Below are 18,863 nucleotides of genomic sequence, written 5' to 3'. Positions count from 1 at the left end.
GTCTGTCCCCTGCAGTCTCCCTTTCAGCGTGCAGCATCCATTTGTTTGTAGACCTGATAACATCCCAAATGACTGCATTGCTGTCAATCTCTCTTCCTTCAAGGAAGAGATAGAAAGTTCCAGAGCTTTACCCTGAGACTCCAGGTCTTTGTTTGGCATTTGGAAAAAGTGACTTGTGTGTCCCGGGTCAAGCCTGATTTTCTAGATGACTATGTGTTCACAAAAACAGCTTCTGAGTTTCAACCTGAATCTCTCCACGAGATGACCCAAGTTTCTTTATTGTAAGTTCCTTGGGGATTTTGCCTTTGTGGCTCTTTGAGAGCACTTATCTGCTGGCAGTGAGTGAAATAGCGAATCTCCTCAGTTCCTCTCTGCCCTTCTAAAGCAGCTAATGCAATCAGAGCTGTTCTGGTGTTGTATCTACTGTTCAAATGTATCACAGGAGATAGGATATCGGGGTTTCCCCCAAAACAAACCAAAAGGGAGCACAAAGAGGTGCTGAAGGATGAGAAGACAGCTTGGGACTGGATAACTGGTGCCTATAGCCTACCTGTTAATTAACCAGAGCCCCGATCCAATCATACGTCATGAACAAGAGCAGGAAGCAGATAAATTGTAGTCACTTCAAATTAGCTCACTCAACAGGCCAGGAGCAAGTTAATTCTTAAACATTTAATTCAGTCAATTGGCACTTAAATGAGGAGAGGCAGAAACAAATAGTGTAGTCTTTGTAAGATTTTTCACGTGACTCAAGCTTATAAGAGTAAATTATAATTTTTAGCCTTTCTCCAATTTTTCAGTGTTGTATAAACACACATTGAAAAAAATAAGTTTAATGTCTTATTCTCTGGGTTAATCTCAGGTCTACCACCTCAGATATGATTTAATCATTTACTCAAACTTTCTGGATCATGATTGTCTTATCTATAAAATGGGGATAATGATAGCAGCAATATTTACAAGAATTAAGAGAAATAATACATGTAGAGCCCTTATTAAGTACCGAATTGATATTAACTATCATTAGTATTTCGGTATATTCACATTCAAGACACTGAAAGATAGGAACTACTAAAATGTCTACATCATTCTTTTCAAAGGCTCTCTTCAATTAGGGATAGGTACTCTCCTGACCACTGCTTACACGGCAATAACCATTCACAGGTAAATATCAGCCTCTAACTATATGGTATTTATTTTCTCTATTACATTAAAATTAAATGTTGGTTATACTTCCTCCTCCTTTTGTAGTATATAACTAATACTGGCATTTTACCCTCTTGGTAAGGAAAAAAAAAAGATAATCCTCCTATTTCTGCCCTGCGGTAATTCCTTGGAGACCCATGGCCTTGATTCCTCTTCTGCCAAGTGCAGGGGATCTTTCCTTGGCTCCTTCTGTGATTCTCTGAGACTCTCGATTACTGCAACCGGAGGGCCTTTCTCTCTCTCTCTCTTTCCTAATAAGGAACAGAACTAAAGCAACTGGGATCACTTTGAACACAGGCATTTTTTTCTGAATAGAGTTCTAACTAAATTTGTATTTTTATGCTGTGGGTGGAAATGCCAGATAAGAGGAAACAGATGAACAGGGATGAAAGGGTGAGATGGAAGGAGGAGTCGGTTCTTTGGATTTCCTTAGGTGGGACATTTGTTGAAGAAATGGCAACCAGCTCTTTAAAAAACACACTCTGGAGTTCAGTACCATTAACAATAGATAAAGCAAGGAGGCAAGGCGCTGCACCGCGTTAATCTCGCCCCTCACAAATAATGGCACCGGTGACATTTGACCATGTGACAGATGAGTGAGTGGAGAGCTCTGGGACTGCGATAGTGACAGTTTTCTTTTTCTACCCTTGTAAATTATTCAGCATCGCCACAGCACTGGGAAAACAGGAACCTGCGAAAGGGGAAGGGAGAAAAGGAATTCTATTGCAAATGAGAATGGCTGCTGACAAGTCCATTAAAAAACAACAGCCCGACATTCAAGCTGCGTCCGCTGCCTTCCAAACGTCCTTCAAAGGTGCGGTTCACTAACCTCTTTCAGACAGGCGAGAAGGTGGCAGAGAAGAGAGGAGAGCCCCTGTTAAAATCATCCTAGACTGGTCTCTCTTTCTGGGTGTGACTGCGTCATTATCAAAGATGGGAGGCAAGGGCCTCTGAGATCACGTGGGTTGTAAAGGCACACCGTCCTAGCCACACATCTCCGTCCCAGTAATTACATCCTGCTGACTGCACTCACTGCTTCCCCGTTGCTTTTGGTTAGACGTGATCGCCTTCCATCCTTTTCCTTCTACTGTGTTAAAGCTGCCATCCCAGTGGAGACTGTTTTTTTGAATGTGGTTATAAAATTTCACAGACAAGTTGTAAAAATGCCATGCGGGGCGGGGGTGGAAATACCACCGTGCATTTAAAAAAATGGGAATATATTATTGTTTATCAACGAGCTTAATTGTTTCTCTTCACTTGGAGGAAGGCAGGGCTGTCTTCCTGCCTAAGTATCCACAGCAGAAATGGGGGCCCGGTGAGGTCTCTGGAAATAAGACTGCGAGCCCGACCAATTGCTCTGCCCCAAATTTTCTCCCACTAACATCTGCTGTGCAGCTGGAAGGTGAAGGAATTGATGTTTTTACATTGCTTGTCCAGCAAGGGGGGCTAGAAACTACAATTCCATTCCTATTGGAGACTATTCCCCCCCTCTAATATATCTTTGCCAGAGAAAGAATCACTAGTAACATCCTGTGTTTCTATAATAGATTTTATGTGACGTTTTCAAAATATTTTACATTAATGTATGAAGCTTCCCTTGGTAAGGTATAATAAGTGAGCACTTTATCTCCATTTTCTGGAAGGGTAAAATGATACAACAGCAGGCTCAGTGAGGAATAAATCTACCGCGGTGTCACGTATGGCCCCCAGATGTTTCCCCTCTGCCCCCTCCTCCTCGCAGCTCTAACATTTCTTGTCCATGGTATTCTCTCTACAACAACGGCATGATTTTCAAAGCTTGTCCTTTATCAGCCCTTTTGCGGTAGGAAATAACACTAGACGGTGGTAGGCGCATCACAGAGGGTGCACGGGTTTCGTTTCGGCAATTGTGGTGATTCACTGGGAGTCCTTCCACCTTTCCTGAGTGGCACACGCATCACCAGTCTGGCGCAGATGTGTCTGAGACGGACAACTCCTGAGGTTTCCGTCCTTTAAGGTTCATTTTGTACCACCTGCCTCCCGCTCCCTCCGCGGGCACCCACTCATGCCCACCTCTCCTACTTTGCCTCTAAACAGACTAAAGAGCTTCCAGTTAGATCTAAGTCAAAACCTTACTACTATTATTTCTTTAATACTGAAACAGGTTAAACAGAGGGATGTAAAAGGCTTTTTCTGACAAGCTAGGTCTAGCCAAAAGCAGGCCACTGGACAAATCATCCAAAAATAGAAAGTGTTGCAACCTAGAATCTTAATCTATGTGTCTGGGACCACAGTTTGAGTCCTCTAAGTGAGGCATTTTCTCCAGGTTTGTATGGGAAAATGTTTCTGCCTTAGATTATGTCCAATAAGTCTGATGCTGTGATTCCTCTCTTCTTACTCTCCCATTCTTTCTTCCTCTATAGTTTCCTAGATGACTTTCATTTGCTGAGCCTCACCCCTTAGTGAGCTTGAAAGACTATGGTTTCAGGAGAACTGTATCTGCTTTTTGTAACATGTCAAATAGGACTTAGGAATATCAGTATCTGATGTGCCTCTACTCACTTGATCATTAGAAATCAAAAGCTTTGCTCATTAAGGACTTATGGTAGGGGTCTGCTAGTAAGTTGCAGAGAAGGCGCTGGCAACCCACTCCAGTACTCTTGCCTGGAAAATTCCATGGACGGAGGAGCCTGGTAGGCTGCGGTCCATGGGGTCGCACAGAGTCGGACACGACTGAAGCGACTTAGCAGCAGCAGCAGCAAGTTGAAAATTAAATGCTCAAAATGGTTAACAAATAGTTAAGTGCATTTTTTTGTGAAATTTTAAATGCATAGAAGGTCTCACAGGGCAGGCTTTGAATTAGACACATTTTCATAACAGACCTGGCCTTTACTTTTTGGTGGGTATAGGTAAGAATATAAATGGAAGATTGTTAAATGGAAAACACCATTATGGTATTTCATAAGCCCAAACAGCCCTCATCCCAGTCTTTGCTACCTGGGTAGGGTTGGGAGGGCACTGACTATTCCAGTGTTTCAGGGGAAGAGGCAGACACATATCTACCTTGTTTTTTTTCACACAACAGAAAGTATCTTTGACGGCTTCCCAGGTGGCGCTAGTGGTAAAAATCCCTCTGCCAATGCAGGAGATGTAAGAGACACAGGTTCGATCCCTGGGTTGGGAAGATCCCCTGGAGGAGGGCATGGTAAGAACACTTCAGTATTCTTGTTTGGAGAATCCCATGGACAGAGAAGCCTGGCTGGTTACAGACTATAGGGTTGCAAAGAGTCAGTCATGACTGAAGAAACATAGCGCACGCGCATCTTTGACAACCTCCGTGTTGGTCGGGAGGAAGAAAGGTCCATTCTATCTTTTTTCTTTTGCAGCCCATGACTTCTAAAGTCACACCAGTCTGGGGTGAAATTAGAGACACTTTACAGTAATAAATGGCTGCCATTATGGGGCTTGATGCTCTGATTTTCCCCAGATGATTCCTAAGCTTCCTCTGCAAATAGTTTCCATCAAGCACCCTCTGGAGCGCCTTGTTGAGAAGACTGTACTCTTAGCAGTCCCTCCATGGCTCACTAGACACTGAGAATGCTGCTGATCAATTCAACTACTCAGCAGATATTTGCCAAATACCTACTCAGTGTCAGAAACTATATTAAATCTGGGAACTCTCTCAGTGACTATGATAGAAGCTTAATCTGAATATCTTATTACACTTTGGAAACCTACTTATTTAATTTGGAGGTGTCTACTGTTTAAGAAAATGACAGATTTTATTTTAATGCATTGGCTACAAGTGCTAAAGTATAGTAGTGATTGAGGGTAGATAAGATAGAAATAATTAGGCCACAATGGCAAGTTACTTGTTCATTCTATCCCACCAAACCATCCTAGGCTGGATGATGGTTTAGTTCACTGAGGGCAAAATAATACTCTTATTTTTCAATCAAAGTGAGAAAAGAGAGATTTAGAGAATATCAACCGTGTGACTTCTTTATAAAGAAAAAGGAAGAAATGTGTGATCGCATTTGATAGATTACATAATTACTCTGGCATTTATCTTTTTAAATTAGTGAACCACATTTGAATTGTTGTTACCTAGAAGTTGTTGAACAAATCAAAATTTTAAAAATAAAAACTTTCTCCAACTCTGCCAACATGTGGCACTCATGGTAAAGAACCCACCTGCCAATGTAGGAGACATAAGAGACTCGGGTTCGATCCCTGGGTTGGGAAGATCCCCTGGAGAAGGGCATGACCACCCACCCCAGTACCCTTGCCTGGAGAAACCCCATGGATGAAGGAGCCTGGCGGACTATTGTCCAGAGGGTTGCAAAGAGTCAGACATGACTGAAGTGACTTAACACTTAGCAGAAGTTGCTGAACAAATCAAAATTTTTAAAAAACTTTCTCCACTCTGCCAACATAGTTGACTATTTCCCGAGCTGGATAACAAAACTCTCAGTGGCTGTTAGTCCTGGCACTGCTGAGAGCCCTCATCTTCTTCTTCCTCCAGTGACTACATAAATCAGAAAGGAACTTGGTCCTGGGGAGAGTTTCACAGGCAACTCACTAACAAAAATATTTCTTGAACTAACTTCAGAGAATACTCTTTACTGAATTATAAATGAAATAAAAAACAGTTTTATAGGCACACGCATCCAAAATGCACTTTATTTTTTGTTTTAGATTTTATCTATGTGAGGGAAAACCATTCTTCAAGGTGATTCACAGCTGGACCTTAAAGAGGAACTGAGACTAGTGGGCGAGTCAAAGCTCCAGAAACTAACTATAGGAAGAGCTCCCTGTCTGATCTGCTTTAGCAGGTTTAAATTTGCTACCAGCTTTATGTTTTTATAAGGTTGGAGAATTAGAATAAGTTTCCTGGGTTGAATTGGTAGCATCTCGCCTCAGAGGTTATATCCAAGAGGTGACAGTCAAAATGGCGTTGGAGCAGTGGCTCTGCTCCCTGATGTCGTATAGGTTGTTTTGGTGGAAATGAGGAAATAATATTTGTGTGGGAAGGGAGGGAGTTAGGGAGACTAAAAAAGAGAAAAAGAGAAAAATCCTGTGAAAATTATATTATCAGTAATTTCGCCATTATTTTTTTCTTTATTGAGAATTCATTTTCCAAATGACTTTATAGTGCCATATACTACCAAAATTATCTCAAAGATACTCTTTAATAAGTTAGCTTAAAGATATGCCTTAGATGGTCTGGAGTACCCAAGATTAGTGGAACAACCTGATTTGACTTGATGCTGGTGTTACATGGAACTGGGGACTTAACCATGTCCTCTGGCTGCCGCAACTCTAAGGGAAATGGACTCAGTTTTTCTCAGAGGTAGCTTAGAGCCTGAGAGGAGAATGGGCAGTTGAGGGCTGGATGCTATTCTTAGTTTTCTGAGATATGAAAGAGCCAGGAACAATGCAAAGGCTGCTAACAGAAGAAATCTGTGGTTGCTGAAGATTCTGGGACAGATGGCTGCCTCCACTGCCAGTAGGACATGTCTGTGAATTATTGTCAGATCGAGCGCCAACTGCCCTCAAGAGCAACATTCCTGAGATCGCATGGGAAGTTTCTTCTTACTGAAGCTTATATACTGCTTGCCTGGAACCATGTCTCTGCACTTCTTTGACTTGCTGATAGGTCATCCCTCACTTCAGATACAGAAAATTGATCCCACCCAATCGTATCTCACTGAGAAGAAAGAGTAGGATTCTCCTACTGGAAGGATTTCATAGATTTGGACTCAGACTTATGAGTCTATGTCTCATCAATTGCAAAGACCCAGACATCTGATTCCCCACTGGAACTGTAAGAAAAACTGAATTCAGAGTTATATAATAAATATGTATATATGTTTACATTGTCTCCTTTTTAAATTTATTTTAATTGGAGGCAATTAGTTTATAATATTGTGGTGGTTTTTGCCGTACATCGACATGAATCAGCCACGGGTGCACATGTGTCCCCGCCCCCTCCATCCTGAAGCCCCCTCCCACCTCCCTTCCCACCCCATCCCTCTGGGTTGTCGCTATTCCAGTAGATGTGCATCAAATTAAACTGTGAAATGCAACTGTCAGCTATAAGTTATTTGAACCCCTCTGATGTTTCCAGAAGTGACCTTGACCTTTACCCTTTGATTCTCAGCCCCTCATCACACTTATGTCAGTGACAGAGCAATGATCTAATTTTGACATTTAGGCTGAGTCTCAGAGATAGCCTCGCTGGCAATCCAGTTCTGTTTACTAGGCCCCAGCTTTGAGCCTGCCTTAGCAACCTCCCTCAGTGACGTGTCTCAGGTCTTCCTAAGACTGAGGGCTTCTGCCTTCAATGTACAACTTCTTTTTTGTCCTTAGGTTTCATGTTTCTGAAAGTCTATTATGAATTTTGAAATGTCAACTCTTCCTAGCTTCTCTGTTGATGGGATTTTTCAATTTACACAAATATCCCATGTATTTTCCTGCTTTTAGGAAATAAAATAAGGGCAGAAAATCCACTTTGGCATTTATCTGATCAAAGTTCTTAGGGTTGACATTTGTAGGTATTTTTTTGTTTTGTTTTGTTTCCTCCCCCCAAATATTTATCCTTCTTTCTTCTGAAAATGGTACCTTTACTTTCCTCTGGGAGACTATTCTACATGCCTTTGGATGATGCTGAGAACAACTCTTCCTTCATATTGGTCATGTGACCCAGGAAATGAATATAGTCAATTTCCTAGACAAAATGATTGACTCAGGTTTAGGAGTGTGATCAAATTTAAGCCAATAAGAGAAGAGTCAAAACTTTTGTTCGAAGTACTGCTGAGGATGATTTGGGGGGAACTTTTTTCTATCTGACTTGGCACTTGAAGGATATAAGGTGGGAGCTGTTAGCAGCCATCTTATCTCAAGTGGTTTAGGGATCTTGCTCAAAAATGGAGCAAATATGGAGGACTACAGGACAAAGGGATATAGACATTCTGAAGACTGCTAACATCATTTGAGTTCCTATATCCATCCCAACAATGACTGGACCACACCAACTCAGTTCTTTTCAGCTCATTAACTACTTTTGCCCTTGTCAATTTGAGTTGAGTTTCCAGACCTCTGAAGACCATTGACCATTGCAGGTCTATTTTCCTCATGCCTGGTGATACGGGGATAGTCTCTTCTTGCAGTTGTTACACCGTGCTCGGACTTACTATACAGTTACATCAAAGCTAGAGACATGGGGTGGAAAAGCAAGCCACAGCCTGGCCACTATGGTTGCAAGATGATTTATCCCAGAGCTGAACGCTCCAGACAGTCTGCTAGAGTAAAACGAAGCAGAGAATGTTTTTTCCTTTGTGTGTTGAGAAACCAGAGCCACTTCTTATCCTACTTCCATTTCCCGTAAATGGCATGTCTGGAATAATGGAGAGGGGATGGCAGAGAACATAAGACACGGGCCTGCTTTCCCCATTAGACCATAAAATCTCCTTCAGGAAAAGTGCTCTTTCTAGTTTACTATTTTATCTGTAGAAACTAGAGTAGTGCCTGGCACAGGGTATGTATTCCATAAATGCTGGCTGATGGAATAAGCAGAAAATGTGTAAAATAGTGTTGCTCGTAGACATCCATTGCTCTATTGCTCTATTTTTTTTTTTCTCCCTCTGTCATCTTGCTACCATCAGAGTTACCCCAGGATCTGTGTGGCATTTGTTTCATATGCTTATCAGTCACACTCACAACCACATGCAAGTCCAGAGGAGCCAGGTAGAAAGATCCAACAAAGACCAGAATTCACAGAAGTGAACTCTCTAAGCCACCCCTATTCACAGGATCCTGGGGTACTGTTGATCTGGGAGGCAACGTCTCTTACTGTGTCAGACACTAATGTCATGAACAAATCTCAGAGGCATGGCCTGAAGCTAAATGATATTTAACTTTCTGTTGTCTATCTGGCAATGGGAACTGGGGGTGGGGAGGGGGGTGGAATCTTGAAATACCAATGTGATGCTTGTTCCAAATTTAGCTAGCTGTAGGCCATAGGAACTTAGCACAATGGAGAAAAATGAGGATTGCTTATATTTTGTGGAGCATAGAAGCTCAAGGCTCCTGCAAGACAGATTACTGCACAAGCATAAGAACTGTGAGATGATGTGTGGAAAGGCTGAAGCCCCGTTCAGCCTCCAGCTGGAACCGCGGCTGGCTCCTTGGTGGTCAAGCTTTCATGGCAGATCATCCATTAACTTTGTCAAACCCGTCATGATGCTCTCCGGGTTATCCACGCTGAGAGTGGGGCAGAGCTAATTAGGCAAACACAGTTTCCAGGTATCCTGAGACCCACTAACTCCAACAGGCCCATTAGTTTCCTTTCATTCCAGCCTCTGTCTCCAGTTTGGGTGGTTATATTTATATAAAAGAGAACAGAATTCAAGACACGTGCAGCTGAGAGGTGTGCCGGGGCTGGGACTGGGCCCAGAAAAACTGCTGGGGCCAGGTCCAGGTGTTCAACCAGAAATCTTTCTTGCTGGGAGGTCAGGTGGAATGAGAAGCCAGTTTAAGTCATTCAGGAAGACTTGCTGGGCCTTTTGTAATTAGAGGTCAAGTTAAATGAAAGCAAAGTCTTCACCCTTTGTTCTCTCTCTTCCTCTTGTGTCCTGGCAGCAAGAATCAAACAAGAGAGAATTTCAGATTACTAGTAACAACCTAAGGAATGGCATCTCTCTAAATCATGATGAAACCCTAGGGGATCTTTGAAATGTGTATCTTTTCTGGGGCTTAGGTAGTTCCTAGGGCTGGAAACACTGTGCAAACTCTATCAGTTCAGTTCAGTCACTCAGTCGTGTCCGACTCTTTGCAACTCCATGGACTGCAACATGCCAGGCTTCCCTGTCCATCACCAACTCCCAGAGCTTGCTCAAACTCATGCCTATCGAGTCAGTGATGCCATCCAACCATCTCATCCTTTGTCATCCCCTTCTCCCCCTGCCTTTACTCTTTCCCATCATCAGGGTCTTTTCCAATGAATCAGTTCTTTGCATCAGATGGCCAAAGTATTGGAGCTTCAGCTTCAGCATCAGTCCTTCCAATGAATAATCAGGATTGATTTCCTTTAGGATTGACTGGTTTGATCTCCTTGTTGTCCAAGGGACTCTCAAGAGTCTTCTCCAACACCCCAGTTCAAAAGCATCGATTCTTCAGTGCTCAGCTTTCTTTCTGGTCCAGCTCTCACATCCATACATGACTATTGGAAAAACCATAGCTTTGAATAGATGGACCTTTGTTGCCAAAGTAACATCTCTGCTTTTTAATATGTTGTCTATGTTTGTCATAGCTTTTCTTCCAAGGAGCAAGCATCTTCTAATTTCATGGCTGCAGTCACCATCTGCAGAGATTTTGGAGCCCAAGAAAATAAAATCTGTCACTGTTTCCATTGTTTCCCCATCTGTTTGCCATGAAGTGGTGGGACCAGATGCCATAGCCCTGTTCTAAATTACAGAAAACATTCCTTGAAAGTGAGGGCTATCATGATCACAGAAGTTCTGCTGAGACCTAGCTATGCAGATACACAGATGATGAAAGGGTCAGGATGTCCCAGAGGCTGCAGTGGCTCTGCCCAGCATACAGCTGAGTCTCCAAGCCAACCATGCCATGTGAAGGGTGGGGCAGGAAGGGCCTACAATCACCTCCTCTTGGCACCTCAGTTTGCTACCATGTTACTTACCAGAGGGTTAGAAATACTTACAAGAAAAAGTATAGCGTTTAATGTCCAGAAAGAATGCAAAATTAAAGAAAGAGAGAGAAATTGAGAGAGAAAGAGAGAATACATTTACTTTAAGAATGATTCTAGAAACCCCCAATGCCAGCTGAAACAGGTTAGTTGTACTATTATCCTCACGTGAACAAATAGAAAAATGATAACTAATCATGAAGGCAAGAAGGTCAGACAGAGTCAATTGGGAAATAATTGACCATGAACTGCATTATTCAACATACTTGGATTCTCTGGAGATATTATGTATTATCAGCTTTGGATTCAACAGTCACCATGATATGGTCTTTTCCTGATTCCTTGAATCCTCTTTCTTAAGCTCATTCTCTGAATTCCACTTCTAACCCATTGTGTTTTAGTCCATGGATTCTGTTTTTCTCTCAGATTCTTTTCCTTGGTGAAAATATATGAGTATACTCATATTTAACTATTGGCATCTAGCTTTACTTCTGACTCTTCTCTTGTTTTCAAATTATTATCTTTTCTTAGTTTTTCTACTATTTCTATTAACTTATTAAACTTATTTTATTTTTTACTCTTTGTTATTATTTGGCTCCCTCTTAGTTTTAATTTTCCATATATATATATATACATAAAATGAATATATACATAAATTAATACACAGAAATTCCTGGCATTCCTATACACTAACAATAAAAAATCAGAAAGCAAAATTGGGGAAAAATACCATTCACCACTGCAACAAAAAGAATAAAATACCCAGGAATAAACCTAGCTAAGGAGACAAAAGCCTCTATGCAGAAAAATATAAGATACTGCTGAAAGAAATTAAAGATGGCACAAACAGGGAGAGATATACCATGTTCTTGAACTGGAGGAATCAATATTGTGAAAATGACTATACCACCCAAAGCAATCTACAGATTCAGTGCAATCTCTATCAAATTACTTATGGTATTTTTAACAGAACTATAAAAGAAAAATCTCACAATTTGTATGGAAACACAAAATACCCCAAATAGTCAAAGTAATCTTGAGAAAGAAAAATGGAGCTAGAAGAATCAACCTTCCTGACTGCAGACTATACTATAAAGCTACAGTAACTGAGACAGTATGGTACTGGCACAAAAACAGAAATATAGATCAATGGAGAAGGATAGAAAGCTCAGAGATAGACCCATGCACCTATGGACACCTTGTCATTGACAAAGGGGGCAAGTTATACAATGGAGAAAAGAGAGCCTCTTCAATAGGTGGTGCTGGGAAAATTGACAGCTAAATGTAAAGAATGAAATTAGAACACTTCCTAACACCACACACAAAAATAAACTCAAAAGGGATTAAAAGCCTGAATGTATGGCCAGAAACTATAAAACTCTTAGAGGAAAACATAGGCAAAACACCTTTTGACATGATTCACAGGACTATCCTCTTTGACACACCTCCTAGAGTAAAGGAAATAAAAATAAACATAAACAAATGGGACTTCATTAAACTTAAAAGCTTTTTCACAGCAAAGGAAACTATAAACAAGATGAAAAGACAACCCTCAGAATGGGAGAAAATAACTGCAAATGAAACAACTGACAAATAATCTATCTCCAAAATATACAAGCAGCTGATGCAACTCAATATCAGAAAAACAAACAACCCAATTAAAAAATGGGAGGAAGATCTAAACAGATATTTTTCCAAAGAAAACATACAGATGGCCAATAAACACATGAAAAGATGCTCAATATCACTCATTATCAGAGAAATGTAAATCAAAACTACAATGTTATATCACATCACACTGATCAGAATAGCCATCACCAAAAAATCTACAAACAATAAATGCTGGAGAGAGTATAGAAAAAGGGAATCCTGTTCTGTTGTTGGTGGGAGTGGAAACGGATACAGCCGCTATGGAGAATAGTGTGAAGATTATTTTAAAAACCAGGAATAAAACCACCATATGACCAAGCAGTCTCACTGCAAGGCATATACTCTGATAAAAACATAACTGAAAAATACACGTGTACCCCAATGTTCGTTGCAGCCCTATACAATAGCGAGAACATGGAAGCAACCTAGTTGTCCATCTGCAGATGAATGGATAAAGAGGTTGTGGTACATATACACAATGAAATATTAGTCAGCCATAGAAAGGAAAACATTGAGGTGGGTGAACTAGAGCCTGTTATACAGAGTGAAGTAAGTCAGAAAGAGAAAATCAAATTTCGTATATTAGCACATATATATAGAATCTATCAAAATGGTAGTGATGAACCTATATGCAGACATAGAGAAGAGATTTGGACACAGCAGGGGAAGGAGAGGGTGGGGCAAATTGAGAGAGTAACACTGAAACATTTACATTACCATATGTAAAACAGATAACTAATGGGAAGTTGCTGTATGACACAGGGAGTTCAACCTGGTGCTCTGTGACAACCTGGAGGGGTGTGATGGGGTGGGGGTGTGGAGTGGAGGTTCAAGAAGGAGGGGACATATGTATACTGGCTCACAGTGTTGTATGGCAGAAACCAAAACAATATCGTAAAGCAACTATCCTCTAAAAATGAAATAAATAGGTATTACCTTTTATCTCTCCAAATATGTAGGTAGAAATGTTTCTACCTACATATTTTGCTATCATCTCAAATTCAACGTATCTTTAATCAATTTATTATCCCATTCATCTTGGTCCTGGCTTCTTCTCTGATCTCTGTTAATGATTTAATCATAGTCCCAAGGACCCAACCTCAAAACAAAGAAAGACAGTCCTCTTTCTCTCTTACTGTCAGTCAGTATTTCCTATTAGTTCTTCTTTGTGTCTTTTCTTGTCTTTATTTCTTCTAACAATCATACCACAGTTTGTCTGACAATTATATTCTTAAGTGGAGCCCCGTGAAATTGTCATTCTTTGGTAACCTGGTCAAATAGTGGAATTTCAAATGGTTTATTCTAAAACAGTAGCTGCTCAGAGCTGTCTTCTTCAATTTCTGGGAAACTAATAAAGTCTAGATTCTGGACCTTTAAGAAACAGCTCAACCTTGTCTCGACTCTCAATATTTGAAGCATTTTCCGGTGCTTTGGAGCGAGAGAAAGATCTTGGCTTTCGGGTTGTGCCTACACAGCTCAGGCATTCCTGCGGTCATGCAGCTCACTCTCCCTACTCTCCCCCCCACCCCCACCCCCAGATTTGGGGCAGGAGGCCTAGAGAATATATTTCCATGACACTACTTCAAATCCTCTTTGGAAGTAGCAATGAAATAAATTTTTAATCAGCCAACCAGGGCTTTAATGCCGGTACTTCACTGATGTGCTTCTGCCAGGATGAAAAGATCTTGCAGGGAAAGCATATGACTTGGTTTGTTTTACCCTCTGCTCTGACACAGTCGGCTGGCCTTCAGGGCACAGCTTAAGGCCCATCTGTTCAATCAAGCTTTTGCCTGATTGACATGGGAAAATCATCCAGGTGAGGGGGTCCCTTAGATTATTATCTTCTCTTTGTACTTGCAACCAGAGACCCCTGGTGCTGCAACCTCCTCTAAGTGACCTAAATGAATGAATGCATAAACAATGTTTTCTGCAGCAATTATATCCATTCCAAAAACTTTCCTTCTCAAATCCTTTGTGGAACAAGTCAGCATATAAATGTATAACATAAATAATAAATTTAAAATATTCTGAATGGTAGCTTTAAAAAAATTCTCTCTGTTTTGAGAGCGAGACCTTTTACATTTAAAACAAGCATTTCTAGTCTCATTCCATTTGAAAGGGTGAGTATGAGGTATGTTTCTGCCCTAATATTTTTAAGCTTTTTGTCATTTAAACATATACAACAGTAGAGAGACTAGAATAATGAACCCTCATGTACCCATCATCAGGCTTCTACAGCTATAGACACTATGTCAATCACGTTTCACCTGTCCCCCCACGTTTTCCCCTGGAATATTTTAAAGTACACTAGTCCATTTAACCTGTAAATATTTTAGCATGCATATCTAACTGATAAAAGCATATAAAAATAGAGCCACCGTGCCATTTTCACACCTAAAAGTTTAATAGCAATTATTTATTTCATTGAAATGCTCAGTCCACATTCCAACTTCCTTCATTATCTTAAAAGTTCAGCATACTGCACGTAGGGTGTCTCTGTAAAGTCCCTTTTATTTGTTAACAGTTCCTCCCCAAACTTTTTTCTGTGTCATTGACTTATCATTTGTCACAGCATCTCCAGTTCTCTGAATTTGATTGATAACTTTGTATGGTGGAGTTCACCTTATTATTCCATCCTTCATATTTCCTGTAAACTGGTAACTCTAGAGATCTTTTCAGACTCATGTTCAAATTTTCAAGCAAGGATGTTTTGTAGGTGATGCTGTAGATTCCCTATGTCCTTCTACCAGGAGACATGCTACCTGGTCGCCCTACTTATTGTTGTTAAGATTAATCAGAGGAAACATCAAGTCTTCCATTTCTCACACTTTGCAAAGAACACCTGAAGTGTCTACATGTTGATCCGCACCTCCCCGTTCAACAGATATTTCCAGAAAATGAACTTCAGAGCCCTATGCTCTGTCCTCAAGGACAACTGGGAAGTCTAACACAGGGCATTTGCCTTTAACAGATTTATATCCTCACGAGAGAGGGAGAGAGACAAAGATATGCAGAAAGCGTGCACGAGTAACAATGTCAGCTTTAGAAAACAGTACAAACGGGAGCACGTGGTTAATAGCCAGAAGACTTTTACAGATGCTATTTGGTGTAGGAATACAAAAATGGAAGAAAGGAATGCAGTCAGGCCATTTTCCCTGAAGAAATGGCTCTGAGCTAGATGTGAAGGGTTTGCAAGATTCCCTGGCAGAGAGAAGGAAAGAGAGGTGGGTACAGAAAATGACCTAGCTACAGAAGGCAGCAAGAGAAAGGTACAGGAGGTTCTGGGCACAGCACTTTAGTAGAGTTTGTTCCATTAACATCACTTTCTCATTAAGTCCGTACCTAAATAAGTACTCGTGTAAAAAGGGACCCAGCAGGGGTCCGTAATGACTAGCTGTCTGAGTCAGTGTGCTTGGTGTCAGGCTCATAAGCTTTGGAGAACAGGCTGAGAGGTGACCTCATTTAGGACAGCGGTTTTCAAACTTAGCAAGGTTGTTAAAAGTGAAGCGTCCCAACCTAACACCCAGAGAATCTGGGGTCTGGAGCAGAGGCCAGAAATTTGCACTGTTGACAAGCTCTCTAAGAGAGTCTGATGAAGACAGTCCTAGAAGTACATTTTGAGAAACGCTAGTTAAGGGGATAAATGCCTGGGGTAATAGCAGACAGCTGTTTCAGGGCATGATGAGAATTTTCTGAGCCCACTTTAGTAATGATGATGATATTGAACAGTATATGCCAGCAGCCATGCCAAGATGCTCAGGTGCCTTTCCATGTTGAGTTCCCACAATACCATCCAAAGAGGCAGGCACTGCTCATATCCCCATTTCAGAAATGAGGAAACTAAGGCCTCCAGGAGCTAAGATCACATAACAACATTTAAATTTAGGTGCATTTGATTTCAGAAGGTGAGCTTTTACAATCATTCTAGTTTGACCTTGAAGCTTACAATTAGTGACACTGTTTCTTCCCTCCAATAGCTGTAGATAGTCCCTGCCATCATTTGAAGGGCATGTACCAACTCTCCTGGCGTCACAGGCAATGCTGCCTCTGGCAAAGGGTCATGTTTTAGCTTACTTGTTGCATATTAAAAAATAAGAAGACTCCATTCTCCATGGTGTGACAGATATGTAAATTCTCCAGTGAAAGGTGTGAAACGAGACAGTCAGAGCCCAGCCCGCTGTGCGTGCACCGGCAGGGAGCTTGCCTTACTTTGTTCCGCTTCTGGCTCTTCTAGCAGATGCGCATGTCTGGGCTCCACTCTACCTGCAACAGGAGAAAGGCCGTGATTTCTGTAGGGGCTCAGTCAATAGCCCAAACTGAATGTTTCCGCAGATTAAACTTGCTTTCCTCACACATGGCTTTAGTTAAAGAGATGGAGCTGGGGTTGAAAACTATTTCAGGAAATGAAATGCAATTTTATATTTTCATGGTGTCTGTAAAATACTTATAGCATCCTAATGTTTATATACATATGCATATGTATATATATTTTAGCTTCCTGTGAAATTTGTTCTATACTTTTGTTGGATCGAAGCTGTAAAGAGGAGAGGGAATCCTGCACCTTTGCAAACCTCTCGGTTCTGAATAAATGTTCAATAAGACTCTGTGTAATGTCAAAATCTGGGAAGTTGAGGGGAGAGGCATTGGATCACTCATGATAACATCTGCCCATAATTGGTTTTAAAAAGTACCTCCTATACAGATGTTTTTGGTGAAAAAAGCTATATAGACTTGCTGGATTGCTTGTCTTAAATGAAATGCCATCTGATTTACTTAAAGCAAGGCATTGCTTTATATACTTACTACTTATTCATTGTAGCTAGTGGAATGAATAGGTGTTTGGGGAAAGTCATTGATTTCACAAGATGGATTGAATTTGTTCTTTATATAAAACAGGAAGATGCCATTGAACTGCCAGATTCTGGCATCCCATGCAGAGAAATACACTTTAACTACAAAACAGCATGTTCTGAGTCTGTGTTTTCTCTGGATAGTAGTAGCAGGAACACAGTGTTCATTTAAATTAAGCCAGTTCCTTGGATAATAACAAAGTAATTAAAGAAACCACCAAGGAAAAAGAGCCAATTTATTTGAATCCTGTTCATAAAAACTACATCAGGAGCCCGAAGGTACAAAATAATGTGGATAAGATGGCAGATTGATGATTTTTTAAAAATTCTGCGTGGGATGCATCTTGATATTAATTCAAATCAGTATCCCTCATCTGAAAATAATACAAGATGCAAAATTTTTCATCCTTCTTAGGAGAAATGAAATTCTATTAAAATATCAGATAAGAAGTTGCCACATAGCTTGAAGTCCACTTGACCTCTAGTAATGCCTTAACATCACAGTGTAATGATTTATTCATATTTTCTTCATTCCCGTTGGAATAGAGGGGCCTTTGTCTTTAATGCTTTCAAGAGTTTGAAATTCATACTGAAAAACTTATCCTAGACGATATTGCCTGAACCACAGGGAGATATTTTAGGGCATCAATGAGTTTCCTATTTTTGTCAGTAACAAAAATCTAAATGGAGTTGAAAATGTGTATCATGTTTTTACATTAGCATTAGACCCTGAAATTTACTTTAAAGGAAAAGCACATCAGTAAAATACCTCTTATCTTTATATTCCGTCAGGGTAGCGGTGAGAATTCGAGGTCCCCAAACACAAATTCACAATTGCTCTTTGTGCATCTTAGCTTAAGGACGGCTTCTTTTTGAAAAGCAGTTTTCTCTCTCTGCCACGTTCGGCTTCTCCCTCTGAAATACTGGGTCACTTGGGCCGCGTCTCTGCAGGTGGCGGAGCTGAAGAACACTTGCACACTGGGCTGTTTGTCAAGCGCAGGATGGAAACCCAGTCTTTGAAGAACAATATGCAGAAAATGATCAGTGTTGAAGAACTTAAAATGAAATAATTTTTTTAGAGAGGAAAAATATACATAGAATGTCCAACGTGCCCATTGACAGGATGAAAAGCAAAGCATTTAAACCTGTATTTCATGAATATCATGTCATAAAAATATACATCAACATCTGGTCTGCCACTGCTGCTGCTAAGTTGCTTCAGTCGTGTCCGACTCTGTGCGACCCCATAGACGGCAGCCCACCAGGCTCCGCTGTCCCTGGGATTCTCCAGGCAAGAACACTGGAGTGGGTTGCCATTTCCTTCTCCAATGCATGAAAGGGAAAAGTGAAAGTGAAGTCGCTCAGTCGTGTCCGACTCTTAGTGACCCCATGGGCTGTAGACTACCAGGCTCCTCCATCCATGGGATTTTCCAGGCAAGAGTACTGGAGTGGGGTGCCATTCCCTTCTC

The sequence above is a fragment of the Giraffa tippelskirchi genome, chromosome 6 (assembly GCF_054371585.1).
Source record: "Giraffa tippelskirchi isolate mGirTip1 chromosome 6, T2T-mGirTip1v1.2.pri, whole genome shotgun sequence".
Lineage (NCBI taxonomy): Eukaryota > Metazoa > Chordata > Mammalia > Artiodactyla > Giraffidae > Giraffa > Giraffa tippelskirchi.
Note: the sequence above shows the minus strand (reverse complement) of the source record.